A 17500-nucleotide genomic window follows, 5' to 3' on the forward strand; every position below is an offset into this window, starting at 1 on the left:
AGAAAACAGATTCCAACAGTTTCATTCTGTTAACGTTTTGTTGTCCTGTGTGGTATTGTTTGTTTATTGTCTGTGGTGCTGTTGAGTGTACCGTGTGTGCGTTGGATGGCGGTAGTTGCTACTCCGCCTCCCCCTCCCCTTCACGGTGCGTATTGCGCGTCTGCGCGCGCTCCTTGGTCACTCCAACAGGTGAACAGTTTCCAGTGCGCGCCTCCGATGCCCCTGAGCCTAATATGACACGTGTGCTTTGCAGTACCTATTTTCTATTTTCTTTGTTTGCTGTGATTTGCATGTTTATTTAATTTCACCCGCTGTGTTTCTTTTGATTTCATTTGGTTTGTCTAAAGCATGTATTTTTATTTTAGTGTTGCTGTGGTTCAATTACCGTAATACCTCTCCTGGATTTCTGGGGTTGTCATCGTGGGGTTGCTTACTTGTTTCTGCATAGCCCCTCTGTGGCTGGGAGTGTGATATGCCTGTGCAACCCATATGTGAATGAGTGTTTTAGCTGCTGATTGCACATTACTTCAGTATTGTATTTGTATATAGTGTGGAACCAATTTTGTAATTAATAAACTATTTTATATGGGATCCTCGTCTCTTGTGCCTGTACCACGAACCTGTGAGCCTTATGGTTACCCAAGGTATATTTTGGTGGTAGCTACTGTCTACCCCTGGCGTAGTCGCTACATAGATCTAAGTCGGTGATTATTTATAAACCTTAAAAGTCCACTCCGCTACATTTGGCGTTTATGTCGGCAGGATGTATAGCCAATTATAGAGACGTGGATCCCATTTTGATTTTGTAAGCGGTTCGAAATTAAATGTACAAATGCATGATTGTGTTACAGCAGTGGTTATTGTTTAGTTTTGGATTGTCTTCTGTCTTTTTTTGTTAATAATCAAAACAGCAGCTGGTTGTTGGGGTCTGGCTATACCAACAGGTGAGCGGTTGCGTCCAGTCAGTTGTGTTCCCCGTGGTTCTTCCCCTCGAGAGTCTTTGCGCACCCCCGTGCAACATGGAGAGACATGACCTGTCGGAGCTGAAGGAAATTGCGAGAAAGCAGCAGGTGCAACTCGACCTGTTAGAACAGTGGGTCGACACGTGGAAGAAAAACCAACAGCATTCTCCAACAGGCTCGTATGGTGGGTCCATGATATGCTGGCGGTGCCAACGGCCCGGCCACCTTGCGCGCAACTGCAATAGGCCGAACTCTCCCTTACGTACCCAGCCCTCTCCGTCAACGTGGTCTAGGGGCGGTGGGCAATCCTCCCCGTTTAGGTCGAGAGGAGGACAGTCATCCACAGGGCCGGGGAACCACGCTTCAAGTGGGGGGCTGCAGGGCTCTGGGAACGTGTTAAACCAACAGGGTTTGACACCTGGCGCTGTCCTGCATTGTCTGTGTATGTGCGTGTGTGTGTGCTTGATGGTATTGATTAATTGGCTGTGTGTTTTTTAGGTGTGTGCGTGTGCTTGTGCTGGTGCTTCTGCGTGTTTGAGTGAGCACGCGCCTGTGAGAGCGCAGGTGCCAATGTGCGTAAGTGTGAATGCCAGTATGTGTGCGTGTGGTTGTGATGACGCATCATGGTGGGATGTGGGTTTCAGTGTTTGAGGCTAACAAGTAATCTGCTAGGCATCTCTTCTAGTTTGCTTGATTTGCTTTCTTTTTATTTCTTTGTCGTCGGGTCGCCGACAAAAGAAGCAGGGGAAAAATGTAACAGGGCGCACCTGCTCGGTGACGCTCCTGTTTGATTGACAGCCGTAGGCGGGCTGAAATCGATAAATATCTGGCGAGGTTAGCTCTTCCTGCTGGCGCTTCCGCTCACTGCCAGGCCGCGTCGTGGGCACTAGCCGCGTACCTTTTTGTCTGAGGTCGGATCAGATCGAGTGAACGTCAAAGTTCGCCCTGCTTTGTGCAGTTAAAGTGCATGAATTATGCTGTAAACCAGCCCATGGTGAGTTGTGGTCCCAACGACATAACAGTCCTATGCATTCCCTATAGTTGCATTGATTTGTAATTGGAAACATTGTCTTAAAACAGTTCCTGGAGGCGAGGGTAACCGTGGCGTTGTGGCTCCCTGAGACTGATCGCGAGCTATGGGCCTCAAGTGCGCTCCGAGGTGGGTTGCCGGTAACATATTCACGTTCCATCTTTCGTAAAGTCACTACTGTCACGGGTTCTGACTGAGGCTTTCTCTGTTTTTAGCTATTACATTGGCGGTCTCTACAGCAAGTGACCAGCGGTGCGATGTGTCCACGTTTCCTCTACCAGCTGCTGTTTTGACGAGAAAACAGATTCCAACAGTTTCATTCTGTTAACGTTTTGTTGTCCTGTGTGGTATTGTTTGTTTATTGTCTGTGGTGCTGTTGAGTGTACCGTGTGTGCGTTGGATGGCGGTAGTTGCTACTCCGCCTCCCCCTCCCCTTCACGGTGCGTATTGCGCGTCTGCGCGCGCTCCTTGGTCACTCCAACAGGTGAACAGTTTCCAGTGCGCGCCTCCGATGCCCCTGAGCCTAATATGACACGTGTGCTTTGCAGTACCTATTTTCTATTTTCTTTGTTTGCTGTGATTTGCATGTTTATTTAATTTCACCCGCTGTGTTTCTTTTGATTTCATTTGGTTTGTCTAAAGCATGTATTTTTATTTTAGTGTTGCTGTGGTTCAATTACCGTAATACCTCTCCTGGATTTCTGGGGTTGTCATCGTGGGGTTGCTTACTTGTTTCTGCATAGCCCCTCTGTGGCTGGGAGTGTGATATGCCTGTGCAATCCATATGTGAATGAGTGTTTTAGCTGCTGATTGCACATTACTTCAGTATTGTATTTGTATATAGTGTGGAACCAATTTTGTAATTAATAAACTATTTTATATGAGATCCTCGTCTCTTGTGCCTGTACCACGAACCTGTGAGCCTTATGGATACCCAAGGTATATTTTGGTGGTAGCTTACTGTCTACCCCTGGCGTAGTTACTACATAGATCTAAGTCGGTGATTATTTATAAACATTAAAAGTCCACTCCGCTACAATGGCATTGACTGACTCACATACTGTAAAACCTAGCCTGATGCCAGGAGTAGCCTTTTGTCTTCATCATCACATGTTAGGTATGAACATGATAGTTTGTAGAAATACACGTAATAGTGTAATTCTCAGAACACAACCAAGCAAGCACTTGAGCAAACTGACGGAACATGATATCATTTTGATGACGTCATGTAGATGTCAGCTGCACATTGTGTCTGGAAATGTATTGTAGGCCTACTTCGTTACTGTGAGAATACCTCATACCCAAGCAAAGTATATTGACTATGTTTTTCATTACAGCATGTTGATGTCAACCACATATTTATATCATATTTAGATGTTTGAACATTTGTGAATATACCCAATACTCAAACAAATGGTCCATAAGCTCACCTACACACTGTTGTGTTTAGAGTGATGTTGAGTGATGTAGAGTGTGTTTGAAATACATTGCTTCAGTTTAATGTCCTGCACTGTAAGGTACAGTTAGCCTACGTATATACAGTATTGAATGTTGGGGTCTTGTGAAGATGTACATTCTGTGAGACTGAATAGACTGTTACAAAAAGAAAGACTGCTGTGTTTTGTATAAAGCAGAAAACTGTTTTAATGTTGAACTACTTTGTTTTCTCATTTGGTGCTAATGTGTGTCTTTTGACATGAAAGTGAGTGTGATGATGCGACCCGTGAGCGCGCGTCATCATCACGGCGTCTGCTGTAGCAGGCGCCATTGAAAGCATGAACCAGTCTCCCCATTCAATCTTTTGACCGAGTTATTATTTTTGTTCATGAACTTCAGTTTGTTTCATTTTCATATTCTGCATTTATGGTCTTGTTAGTCATCATGGGTCGACACATGCTTAGCTGACAACCATTTAAACCCGGAGTATTCATACATTACACTCGCATACATTGCATCCAAACGCGCATACATTTTCAATCACAAACCACACGAAATCCAAGTTTTGTCAATATGTTTTGTTTCTTTATTTTGTTATGCCTAATTCCATTATTCATCATTATGATTTAAAACGAGTGGTTTTTCAGTGTTTTAAGAGCACCTAACAATGTTTCTTCAGCAAATGAAAGTTTTCCATCTTACCGGTCTCGCAGCACTTCCGTGTTTGACAAAGGGTTGCGTGCTGGCGAGAGTGACGTTTTTATCCTTGGGCACGTTCGCGTGTGCGCGTCCTCTCGCCATCTCATTGACAGTTAATATCCAAAAACGTCATGGTTATTGGCATTTGCATGTTGCCATGCATTTGTATTTGTTTGTTAATTTTCTTGTTAAGGCCTGATAGTATTTATTTTGTTGTAGCGCGCTTTTAAAAGATTTAAATTAATTAAGATGTACTGCCTGTGTAAAATTCCCTGTTTTTTCTTCAGGCATTTGTTTTAGCCACCTATAGGGAAGAGGCAGGCATCCTTCATAATGGGGATGTTCTCATTCTCTAGGAGAGCCAGGTAGACACAAGACCTGTATTTGTTTGCTCTGCCATAATATAGGCCTACTCAGAAGTGTGAGTATTTTGATGGCTAATTTGCATTCGAGCCTAAGGCTAGTTAGTTTATTTCTTTTGTGCAAATTTATTTTGGTTCCTCGCAACCTGTTTATTTTTTGTATATTTTTGTAAATAGTGTATAGTTATATTTTTCAACTTTTTGGTTTATTTTTGGTTTTGTTTATGGTCTATGGCTCACTGTGGTTTGCAAAATAAAACGCAAAAACTCCATCTCCTGCGTCCTGCCGTATCTGTGTGCCTATCCGTAAGACCCTCGACACTCTACTTTTAACATTTGGTGGCAGCGGTTCGGACCAGTGTCAAAAGGGGTCGGCACACAGTAGGCAGTGAAGATGATGCAACCACAGAGCAAACCCGAGCAGAAGCAAGACCAAATCGTGAGAAGCAAGACCACCCTCGGCGCAACTGCAGCGCCACCTGCTGAGCTGGAGGAGGATGTCAACAAGTCCAGGCCCCAGTCCGCACCACCCGAAGACCGGATGAGCAAGCTGGAGGCAACACTTGCTGGCTTCATCCTGGCCCAGCAGAAGAGAGAGGAAAAGTGGGAGAAAGCAGCACAGCGCCAGGACCAGAAGTGGAACGCAATCCATCATCAGTTCCAACAGCTTCAGACACTGGTGGGCGTGGAGAACCAGCACCGTCCGACCCCAGCGGTGGCCGAGGAATCCCAAGACCCTCCAGCACCTGAACCGGAGGCCCACCCTGACCACCAGTCTGACCAGCAACCTCGAAGGTCTGCGAGCGTGGCTCTTGAGAGCAGACCGGAATCCCGTGGAAGCAGCCGTGTGTCTGAGTCATCCTGGCCTTTGCCCCTCACCCCAGAGCAATTCGGCTACCGGCCTCCCAAGATGGTGCCCTACTCTGAAGAGGAAGACATTGAGCACTACCTCACAACTTTCGAGAGGATTGCTGCCGTGAACAGGTGGCCAGTGGAGAGTTGGGCTGTTTTTCTTGTCCCCCTGTTAACAGGGAAAGCCCGTGCTGCCTATGTGGCAATGGACATTATTGACGCCCAGGACTACGTCAAAGTGAAGCAGGCCATCCTGACAAAATATGAAATCGACTCTGAAGCCTACAGACACCGATTCCGGGCCACGACTGTCCAAGATGGAGAGACGGCGAAAGAACTCCAGTCAAGACTCGCGGATCTCTACCAGAAGTGGATGTGCCCAAGCATGAAAACCAAGGAGCAGATCGGAGATGCTATCGTTCTGGAGCAGTTCATCCGAATGCTCAACCCAGAGCTGAAGGTGTGGGTCATGGAACGGAACCCGCTGACATCCAAGGAGGCGGCCGAGTTGGTGGAGGCCTTCGTCTCAGCACGACGACATCGCCGGGGCTACCAGATCGGGAACCAGGACCAGAACAACCGTCGGACCCATGGTGCCCAGCGACAGCCTGACCAACGTCAACAAGCCAAGTCTGCGGGTGGTGGTCGTGAGTTCCAACAATCCAATGCCCCTTACTCTAGGTCTAGCCCTCACACTACACATAGCCCCCACCACAAGCCTAACCAGCCCACTAGGCCCAAGCCCCGTGTAATTTGTCACGGCTGTGGACAGCCCGACCACATTAAGCCTAATTGCCCCCTTAACCCCTCTAGTGTTGGCAGATTCTGTTACACCCCCTCTAATGATAACGTAGCACCCCCTAGCTGCATGGATGTCTTAGTGCCCGTTAGAGTTAACGGTAGGGTGTTACAAGCCTTGGTGGATTCTGGAAGTAGCCAATCCTTTATCCAGACTAGCTGCCTTGATGAAAATGCTGTAAGGTTTACAGGCAGTGTTAAAGTACGTTGCATACATGGAGATGAAAGTGAACATAAAACTGCTGATGTGCGAATTGAAATTGAAGGTCAAGCTTACCTTTTGAATGTTGCTGTGATGGATACATGCCCCTACCCAGTAGTCTTAGGCCAAGACGTACCCGTCTTAGCCGACCTGTTACAGCGTAATGCTACGGTAGTTACAGGGATGGTTGTGACTAGGGCCCAGGCAAAAGCCAACTCTGCTGACATGTGGCAGGAGCTGCCCTATGCTGATGGCCCCACAGAGCACAAAGAAAGGAAATCAAAGTCTGCCAGGCGGAGGGAGAAAGTTTTAGGTACTCCTGTGCAGGAGGCCGTGTCCCTACCGCCTCTCGATAGCAGCATTGATGTTCCAGACTTTGTGCGTCTACAGAAAGATGATCCAACCCTGATTGAGTGCTTTAACAAAGTGGTAACCGATGATCGTGAATTGGTTAGGGCTGCTGTTCTGGGCAAGGATTGCTTTGTGCTCAGAGATGACAAATTAATGCGTGTTAGTGAAGGAGGAGAGCAGCTAGTGGTACCCAAATCCCTCAGGTCCAAGGTTTTGGAGGTTGCCCATAGCATTCCCTGGGCAGGTCACCTCGGCCAGCAGAAAACCATTGATAGGATTTCTGGTCGTTTTTATTGGCCTGGAGTTTACCAGGAAATGGTGAATTTTTGTAAATCCTGCCCAACCTGCCAACTCACTAACCGCACACACAAATGCTCTAAGGCTCCCCTAGTCAACCTCCCCATCATCGACACCCCATTTGCACGTATCGCCATGGACATAGTAGGTCCCCTTGACAAAAGTAGGGCTGGCCATCGCTACATACTGGTCATTAGCGATTACGCTACAAGATACCCCGAAGCTTTCCCCCTCCGAAACACAAAGTCAAGGCAGGTTGCCAACTGCCTCATCCAGCTGTTCTCCCGGGTGGGAGTCCCCTCAGAGATCCTCACCGACCAAGGCACCAACTTCAACTCACGCTTCATGAAGCAGGTGTACTCTCTGTTGGGTATCAAGGGCATCAGAACCACACCCTACCACCCGCAGACAGATGGCATGGTTGAAAGATTCAACCAAACACTGAAGGCGATGCTCCGAAAGTTCGTGGACAACACAGGAGCTGACTGGGACCAATGGCTGCCCTTCCTGCTCTTCGCCTACAGGGAGGTCCCGCAAGCGTCGACAGGCTACTCACCGTTTGAATTCCTCTACGGTCGCCAGGTGAGGGGTCCCCTGGATATCCTCCGAGAGTCCTGGATGGGAGAGGGTCCTGCTGCGCCTGTCAACATCGTCAGCTACGTGCTCAAGATGCGGGACAAGCTGGAGGAGCTCAGCAGCCTTGCTCACGACAACAAAGAGCAAGCCCAGTCCAGCCAGAAGTCCTGGTACGACCGGACCGCCCGCAGTCGTTCCTTCAACCCGGGGCAGAAAGTCCTTCTCCTGCTCCCATCATCCGAGAGCAGTCTTCTTGCCAGGTGGCAAGGCCCTTACGAGGTCCTCCGGAAGATGGGCCCCGTGACCTATGAGGTCGCAATGCCGGACCGCCGCAAGCCGAAGCAGGTGTTCCATGTGAACCTGCTAAAGGAGTGGGTGTCTCGGCCAGAACCAGTCGCCAACGCGAGGTGGGCACGTGTTGTGCCTGAGGAGGAAGAGCTGCATGAGCAGTATTTTCCCACCCGCGGAGGTGGAGCTACACATCCGGCGATTGACCATCTCTCCAGTCGTCACCAGGCGGAGCTTCAGCGCGTCATCCCAGAGGGTCTCTTCAGGGAGGAGCCGGGCCGAACGTCAGTCATCGACCACGACATCCAGCTGACGGCCCCGGGTCCCATTCGACAGACCTCTCTCCGAGTCCCTGCACGCCTGATCCCCGCCTTGAAGGAAGAAGTCCAGTCCATGCTGGAGATGGGAGTCATCGTTCCGTCCCGCAGTCAATGGTGCAGCCCAGTTGTACTCGTCCCTAAGAAGGATGGGGCGCTGCGATTCTGCGTAGACTTCTCGAAGCTCAACGCCATCTCCGCCTTCGATCCCTACCCAATGCCGAGAGTGGACGAGCTGGTGGAGCGGCTCGGGAAGGCGGTATACCTGAGCACCCTCGACCTGTGCAAGGGGTACTGGCAGGTACCCTTGACACCCCAAGCTCAGGAGCTGACCGCTTTCCGTGCGCCCACCGGCTTGTTCCAGTTCACCACCATGCCATTCGGCCTACACGGAGCTGCCGCCACCTTTCAGCGGCTGATGGACCAGGTGCTGGTGGGGGCGGAATCCTTTGCCGCCGCCTACATCGACGACGTCGTGATCTTCAGCACGTCGTGGGAAGACCACCTTCGACATCTGGCCGACGTCTTCCAGCGCATCCAGGCTGCCGGGTTGGTGGTCAACGCCAGCAAATGCCAGATCGCCAAGCCTGAGGTGTGCTACTTGGGCTACGTCCTGGGTGGTGGCACAATCAAACCCCAGGTCTCCAAGGTGGAGGCCGTGCGCAGCTGTTTGCCACCCACAACAAAGAAGGGGGTCCGCTCCTTCTTGGGGTTAGTGGGGTGGTACCGGAGATTTATCCCGGACTTCTCCACTCGAGCCTCCCCACTGACCGACCTCACAAGAAAGTCCAGCCCAAACAAGTTGGTCTGGACGGAGGCATGCGAAAAGGCCTTCCAGGATCTTAAGGGCTGTTTGTGTTGCAGTCCAGTCCTGCAGAGCCCCGATTTTGACCTGCCCTTCACGGTCCAGACCGACGCCTCTGGATTGGGGCTGGGGGCCGTGTTGTTGCAGGGAGAGGGGGAGAATCGAGGGCCTGTCATCTACATTAGCCGTAAGCTTTTTCCACGGGAGACTAGGTACTCTACCGTGGAGAAAGAGTGTCTAGCCATCAAGTGGGCGCTGGACACCCTGAAGTATTACTTGTTGGGCAAGGAGTTCAATGTAGAGACAGACCACCGGGCATTGCAATGGCTGGACAGAATGCGGGACAGTAATGCCCGCATAACCCGGTGGTATCTGTCGCTCCAACCCTACAAGTTCTCTGTCTTGTACAGACCCGGGAAAAGTAACATCCCTGCAGACTTTCTTTCCCGCCCCGATGAGGAGGGCCAAACATAAGTTGGGGGGTGTGTGATGATGCGACCCGTGAGCGCGCGTCATCATCACGGCGTCTGCTGTAGCAGGCGCCATTGAAAGCATGAACCAGTCTCCCCATTCAATCTTTTGACCGAGTTATTATTTTTGTTCATGAACTTCAGTTTGTTTCATTTTCATATTCTGCATTTATGGTCTTGTTAGTCATCATGGGTCGACACATGCTTAGCTGACAACCATTTAAACCCGGAGTATTCATACATTACACTCGCATACATTGCACCCAAACGCGCATACATTTTCAATCACAAACCACACGAAATTCAAGTTTTGTCAATATATTTTGTTTCTTTATTTTGTTATGCCTAATTCCATTATTCATCATTATGATTTAAAACGAGTGGTTTTTCAGTGTTTTAAGAGCACCTAACAATGTTTCTTCAGCAAATGAAAGTTTTCCATCTTACCGGTCTCGCAGCACTTCCGTGTTTGACAAAGGGTTGCGTGCTGGCGAGAGTGACGTTTTTATCCTTGGGCACGTTCGCGTGTGCGCGTCCTCTCGCCATCTCATTGACAGTTAATATCCAAAAACGTCATGGTTATTGGCATTTGCATGTTGCCATGCATTTGTATTTGTTTGTTAATTTTCTTGTTAAGGCCTGATAGTATTTATTTTGTTGTAGCGCGCTTTTAAAAGATTTAAATTAATTAAGATGTACTGCCTGTGTAAAATTCCCTGTTTTTTCTTCAGGCATTTGTTTTAGCCACCTATAGGGAAGAGGCAGGCATCCTTCATAATGGGGATGTTCTCATTCTCTAGGAGAGCCAGGTAGACACAAGACCTGTATTTGTTTGCTCTGCCATAATATAGGCCTACTCAGAAGTGTGAGTATTTTGATGGCTAATTTGCATTCGAGCCTAAGGCTAGTTAGTTTATTTCTTTTGTGCAAATTTATTTTGGTTCCTCGCAACCTGTTTATTTTTTGTATATTTTTGTAAATAGTGTATAGTTATATTTTTCAACTTTTTGGTTTATTTTTGGTTTTGTTTATGGTCTATGGCTCACTGTGGTTTGCAAAATAAAAACGCAAAAACTCCATCTCCTGCGTCCTGCCGTATCTGTGTGCCTATCCGTAAGACCCTCGACACTCTACTTTTAACAGTGAGGTTTTGACAAAAGATTGTTAAGTTTTTATGGCAATTTTTAGGTTTTGATAGCAGGGTTTCATGTTGGCATATATGTGCAGGGTTTATCTCCAAGTGTTGAGAGTTATTGGCTTGTGTGTAGAGTTTTGACTTAATGAGCCAAATTTTGCAAATTGTGTGCAAGCAGTAGGCAAAAACTGTAAAATACAGTACATAAACAAATAAACAAATGAGCACATCCATAGGCCATGGGTCATACCCACACACACACACACACACACGCACACACACACCCACACACACACATTAAAAATGGCATACAGTATGAGTCATATTTTGAATTAAGAAACATATGATTAATGTTGACAAAACTGCTTGGTTAATATCCATTTTTTCACACCCCTTGAAAAGGCCTGATAATCAGTAATACTTTTTAGGTTACTGGGAAGACTATTCCATGTTTTGGTTGCCCTGAAAGAGAAGGCTGACTGAGCACAAGCAGTTTATCGGATTGGGAGACTACAATCACCCCTAATGGTGGATCTTGACGTTCTGCTCATCAGTTCAGAGCAGGGTTGGACAAATGTTCTTAGAGGTGGGGGTGCTGCATTGTGAATGATTTTATGGATTAGCCGCAGATCAGAAAATTGTATGATGTTTTCAAGGCTGAGCATATTATACTTGCTCAGTATGGGACAATGGTGGTACTGAAAAGATCTTCTATCTAGGACCTTCAGGGCATGCTAGTATAGTGAATCAATGGATTTTAAGACAGTCTTGTTGGCCTGGGACCAGCTTGATAAACAATAATGCAGGTGGGACATAATCATAGCACTGACATAAGTCACAGCAGCATCAATACTCAGTGAGTTACGAATATGTCTGCAATTGGATATGCTATACTTTACAGTATTACCCAGCTTTTAAGGTCACACCTAAATATTTAAACTCATCAACATTATTTAGCTTTGTTCCATCAGCATATATGTCTGGAACATAATTTAGTTTAAATCTATTGTGAAAATACATTGTAACAGTTTTGTTGGTATTTAGTGTGAGACAGGAGGTTTTTAACCACGTTGAGACCTTGGTTAGTGTTTGAGTCACTTTGCTGGCCACCTTTTCCGGATCTTTGCCGTGTGTAAATAATACAGTGTCGTCAGCATACATCAGTATCTCCACACCCTCACATACAGATGGAAGATCATTTATGTAAGTGCTGAACAACAAAGGTCCCAATATGGAACCTTGTGGCGCCCCCATAGAGCATGCTTTTAAGGAAGATATTTTATCATTTATCTTAACACATTGGGCCCTATTTAATAGATAGGACTCTATCCACTTTAGTTCACCCCGAGCCAGCTGAAAGCACGCCAACTTTGAGAGGAGTACTGGGTGATTGACTGTGTCAAAAGCCTTTCGAGCCTTTCGTGTAAGAACACAGCACCCACCACTCCTACCTTATCAAGATTAGCCTTGATGTGTTTTATAAAATAGCAGCATGCAGTATCGGCTGAGTGGTTGGCTCTAAAACCAAACTGCATGGGGTGCATGAGTTTTTTTGTGTTTAAATGCTTCACAAGCTGTTCAGTCTGTGTGCCCCCCCCCCTCTCTCTTTCTCTGTCGACTTCTTCATCTGTCTCAGTTTGGGTAGTCATGGGTAAGTGGTTAGGGTGTCAGACTTGTAGTACAAAGATTGCCACCTCGACTCCTGACTGGCCAGGTTGGTGAGGGGAGTAATTTACTAGTGCTCTTTCCCATCCTCCTCCACGACGAGGTACACTGAGCATGGTACCATCTCGCTGCACTGCTCCCTTGGGGTGTCGTTTGGGGCGGCCCCCCTTGCACGGGTGGGGCACAAATGCAATTTCGATGCAGTGACCACTGTGTGCTGTGTCACAATGACAATGGAAGTTTAAAAGGTGGGCTTTCACTGTATTTCTCTCCTCCTCTTGCTCTCTTTGTTCCTGTATATGTTCTCTTCTGCTCTCTCTCTCTCTCTCTCTCTCTCTCTACCTCTCCCTCTCTTTCTGCTTCTCTATATATCCCTCTCCCTGTCCCTCTATCAGTCTCTTTCTTTCCCCTGTTTCTCTCTATGTCCCTGTCCCTCTCAGTCTCTTTCTTTCCCTGTTGCTCTCTATCTCGCTGTCCCCCTCTCTCCATTTCTCCATCTTACAAAAACAAATAACCGTCGTGATTGGCTGGGAGTTGAAACAGGTAGTGAGCGGGCGGGCGGCACAGAGGTACTTTTAGTCTCCTCTTGGTCCTGTAGCACATTAGTGGCATCTCTCTCTCTCTCTCTCTCTCTCTCTCTCTCTCTCTCTCTCTCTCTCTCTCTCTCTCTCTCTCTCTCTCTCTCTCTCTCTCTCTACTTTTCTCTCTCTCTCTCTCTCTCTCTCTCTCCTTTTCTCCTCCTCCTGGTCCTGTAGCACATTAGCGGCAGATAAAAGATGAGAGGTGCCAGCGCAGCCGGCGAAATTAAACATAATGAATCCCCTCGGATTAAAATGTGTTCAGTTGAACAAGCTTAATACGGCTCTTTTATTAATTCAACAAAGTCTGGCAAAAGCAAGAGTTCTCGCTAAAACGAATGACACGATCTGGAATGGTTTGAAGGATATAAGTACATGCGGGCACACACACACGCACACACATTCAGATGTGTGCCCACACACACTGGCACATGTACATGCACAGTCTTTCTCTTAAAGGTGCACTGTGTAATATTTTTAGTAGTTTAATTCCAGAATTCATTTTGACCATTCACAAATGTTAACTTTTTCATGAATACTTACCACGACCTTCAAATTCTTCATTATGACTGGAAAAATGGCACTTTTCATACATAAAAAGGGGGATCCTCTCCATGGTCAGCCGTTTTGAATTTCCAGAAATAGACATGTTTAACTTACTGTACTTTGCTCATACTAGTAAATATTAGTTTACTAGTTTGTAAATATTCATGAAAAGATCATATTTGGCTATAGGCAGCACAGTTTTAATACCTGCTCTGGCCACCACTCTACACAGGGCACCTTTAAACTCACACATGCACACACACATGAACACACCCACGAACACATACAACTTATAAGCACACACGCACCCAAAGACACTCATGGAGTCACACACACACACACACACACACACACACACACACACACACACACACACACACACACACACACACACACACACACACACACACACACACACACACACACACACACACACACACACACAAACACACACACAGACGCCCACACATCTGTATAGTCCTATAGCTTTGACAGCCCCCCTCCCCATCCCCACTTCTCCTCCCCCTCCTCCCTGCCTGCCCTGCCTGCCCCTGTGATTCTGATTGGCCGGTCCTGCGGTCTTGCCCTGAGGAAGCTCCACAGCAGGAAGTAGGATGTTCCAATCAGTGACCTCATGCCTTAAACATAAGCCGTCAATCACACTAGCCCAGCGTTTCTCAAACTTTTTCTGACCGAGGACCACTTTGTCCCCCCAAAAATGTTCAGGGACCACCTGTCAACTGAATTAACAGTTGACCAGTGCTAATTTCGATGCAAATCCCTTATTTTTGAATTTACATTTACAAGCCTGTCTTATTGTGATGAAAATATGACTCTAGCTATGTTCAGCTTTGCAATAATGTCATGAATATAGCCTACTTCTAGCTTGTCTCTGGACAAGTAGCAATCCCCTCGCGGACCACCTGAGCTCTGTCGCGGACCACTAGTGGTCCCCGGACCACACTTTGAGAATCACTGTACTAGACCGACAGGCAGGCAGACAGGAATCACTCAAACCGGCAGGCCTGTGTGCCTGTGTGCTTGTGAAGCCGGGTGCCTGCCTGCCAGGGCTGGACTGGCCATCTGGCACAGCGGGCATTTCCCGGTGGGCCCCGCACCCTTGTGGGCCCCTATTTTCAGAAATGTACAAAAAAATGTTTGTTTTTTGTTTTTTTGTTTTTACATTTCTGAAAATAGGGGACCATGAGGGTGCAGGTCCACCGGTGAGTCAGTTCTGCGCCGCTAATCATGAGGCGGCCCATTAAATCAAAAGTGCCCGGGCCCTATTTCTCCCCCCGTGTAGACGTGTGCCTGCCTGCCTGCCATTGAAGGGGAGAGGAAGCGAACGCATGAAAATGAGATTGCCTCTGAGCGATCTTCCCATGCACAACACACACACACACACACACACACACACACACACACACACACACACACACACACACACACACACACACACACACACACACACACACACACGCACACACACACAGATACCTATGTGCAAAAACACACCTGTGCACACACACATATTACCTCTGAGCGCAAAAACAAACACACACACACACACACACACACACACACACACACACACACACACACACACACACACACACACACACACACACACACACACACACACACACACACACACACCTGTCACAAACTCACTTAAATTCCACCCACACACAGCCACCTACACACAAGTGCACTCATGTTATCACTTCAGAGATTGAGATGTTATAAAGAAAAAGGTCTTCTGCTGCACCCAGTTTCTCAAAACGAAAATATGATGAATGCAAAAAGGCATCATTGCAGTTTAGGGTCCAAAAAAGCATACATAAGTCTGTGCTTCCTTACCACAGGGGTTGAGCTATATCTGTGTGTGCATGTGTGTGTGTGTGTGTGTGTGTGTGTGTGTGTGTGTGTGTGTGTGTGTGTGTGTGTGTGTGTGTGTGTGTGTGTGTGTGTGTGTGTGTGTGTGTGTGTGTGTGTGTGTGTGTGTGTGTGTGTGTGTGTGTGTGTGCTCGCTATCCACAGCTGGTAGAAAAGGCTGTGTGTGTGTGTGTGTGTGTGTGTGTGTGTGTGTGTGTGTGTGTGTGTGTGTGTGTGTGTGTGTGTGTGTGTGTGTGTGTGTGTGTGTGTGTGTGTGTGTGTGTGTGTGTGTGTGTGTGTGTGTGTGTGTGTGTGTAGACAAGGCCAAGGCTGCTGCATCCGGCACGGTTAAGTGATGTATGAGGCAAGGAAATGCGGAGACGGTGCTATTGGGTGGTGATGTTGATGTGTGTGTGTGTGTGTGTGTGCGTGCATGCGTGCGTGTGTGTGTGTGACAGAGAGAGAGAGAGACAGACTGAGGGAGAGAGAGAGAAAGGGAGAGAGATTATATGTTGTTAAGAGGTGGATGGAAGAGTGCGCGTGTGTGTGTTTGTGTGTGTGTGTGTGTGTGTGTGCTCTTTGCTGTTTTTTTGGACTTTCGAGATGCTTTCGGGACCCTGCCCCACAACATCATGATTCATGCATTGAAAGAAATAAACCTCCCCCAGGCCTACATAAACATAATAATCGATATCTACAAAACATCCTTCACCCAGGTAATCTGTGGCAACATCTTAACTGACCCAATTCCCTTAGAGATAGGGATTAAGACAGGTTGTCCCTGGAGCGCCATCAACTTCATTTTGGCCATTGACAATTGGCTGAAATGGATGGGTCAGTGCGCACCTGCAGGGGCGCGCTCTCCAAGCCCCGTGCAGGGATATGCCGACGACGTGCAGATTGCCTCTAGAACCGAGTCTGTCATACACAGCATGCTCCAACGAACAGAACATTTTCTCTTGTGGTCGAAATTGCAGGTCAAACCGACGAAATGCGCTGTGTTTTATGAAAGACGCAGTGGAGGAAACCGATTCGAAATCGGACAAGCCACCCACTTTTTCCATACTGGAAGAACCGTTAAGAGTCTACCAACGCCACGCGACATATACATATCTCGGCCATAAATTTAATGTGGCAGGTGACTGGGAAGAGCAACTCTCAGAACTCACAAGCGATTACGCAAACAGATTAAATCTCATTGACTCTGCCCCACTACCCATCATGATGAAAGTGCAAGCCATCACAGAAATAGCCCTCTCTAAAATCCAGCACCTTTTCGCAAACATCCACATACCACAGAAAACCCTGACTGAATTGAACAATCTCACAGTAAGAACTGTTAGACGTTGGTTCGGGTTAAACACGCGTTCAACAAGGCATATCCTCTTCCAGTCAAAGAAGGAGGGTGGTTTGGGTGTCCCGAACATCGAGTGGGTATACACCGCCACCAGGACCCACCATCTCCTTAACATGCTTGCCAACGACGACCTGAGAATTAAGGAGATGGCGCGAGCCTCACTTCTGCAGCATTTGCAGAGACGCAAGGTACCAGCCGCATATGACAACGCCCAATTCCTAGGATTTCGGCAAAAAAGCAACAGAAAGCTAGACATCAGAGCTACCGGTTTTGGTGTGAGGTCGGACTGGCTCGATCTAAACGATCTCTGCAACCGCACAGGTCTACACTTGCGGTGGGCCAAACCAGATGGCACAAGCATAACGTCGGGAGATAACATCATAACGGACCCCTACATCTACCCATGCGCAACGTACGCGCAGGGCGAAAATGTGCAAGAGCTGCCCGCGAAACATGCGCGGGCCTTCCTCCTGCAGATGGCACGATCACAGTGCGCTCAGCGCTGGGCCAGCCTGAAACTCCAAGGCAAATTGGCAGGGCTACCCTTTGCTAATCAGGCACTCTCCCACTCTGTGCTGTCCAACCACGCAGTTGGGGAGGACATAGTAATTTTTGCTATTAAAGCACGCCTTCAGATCCTCCCGACAAGATATAACTTGGCTACCTGGTACCCCTTAAACCATGACCCACACTGCATTCTCCACTCTTCCACAAATGAAAATGAAACAATAGCCCATATACTGAACGGCTGCAACGTTTACAAAGGGCTTTACACCGCTAGGCATGACAGACTGGTTGACTTGGTTGCAGACAGTATTAAAGAAACGCTAGGGGAGTCAATAAACATGTATAAACACAGTGCAGTGCAAATCCACTGGTTTAATACTGAAAACATCAA

The 17500-nt window shown here is 47.6% G+C and overlaps 1 protein-coding gene and 1 long non-coding RNA gene across 2 annotated transcripts in view; one reads left to right on the forward strand and one right to left on the reverse strand.

Moving 5' to 3' along the window:
* LOC134450929 (desmoglein-2.1-like) overlaps window positions 1-17500 on the reverse strand; it is a 511642-nt gene that overhangs the window by 468923 nt on the left and 25219 nt on the right. The window lies entirely within an intron of this gene.
* On the forward strand, window positions 1721-2835 carry LOC134450936 (uncharacterized). Its single transcript, XR_010035173.1, has 3 exons — window positions 1721-1956; window positions 2043-2121; window positions 2208-2835. It is a non-coding gene; the product is annotated as an uncharacterized LOC134450936 (long non-coding RNA).

The sequence above is a fragment of the Engraulis encrasicolus genome, chromosome 6 (genome assembly GCF_034702125.1).
Source record: "Engraulis encrasicolus isolate BLACKSEA-1 chromosome 6, IST_EnEncr_1.0, whole genome shotgun sequence".
NCBI lineage: Eukaryota > Metazoa > Chordata > Actinopteri > Clupeiformes > Engraulidae > Engraulis > Engraulis encrasicolus.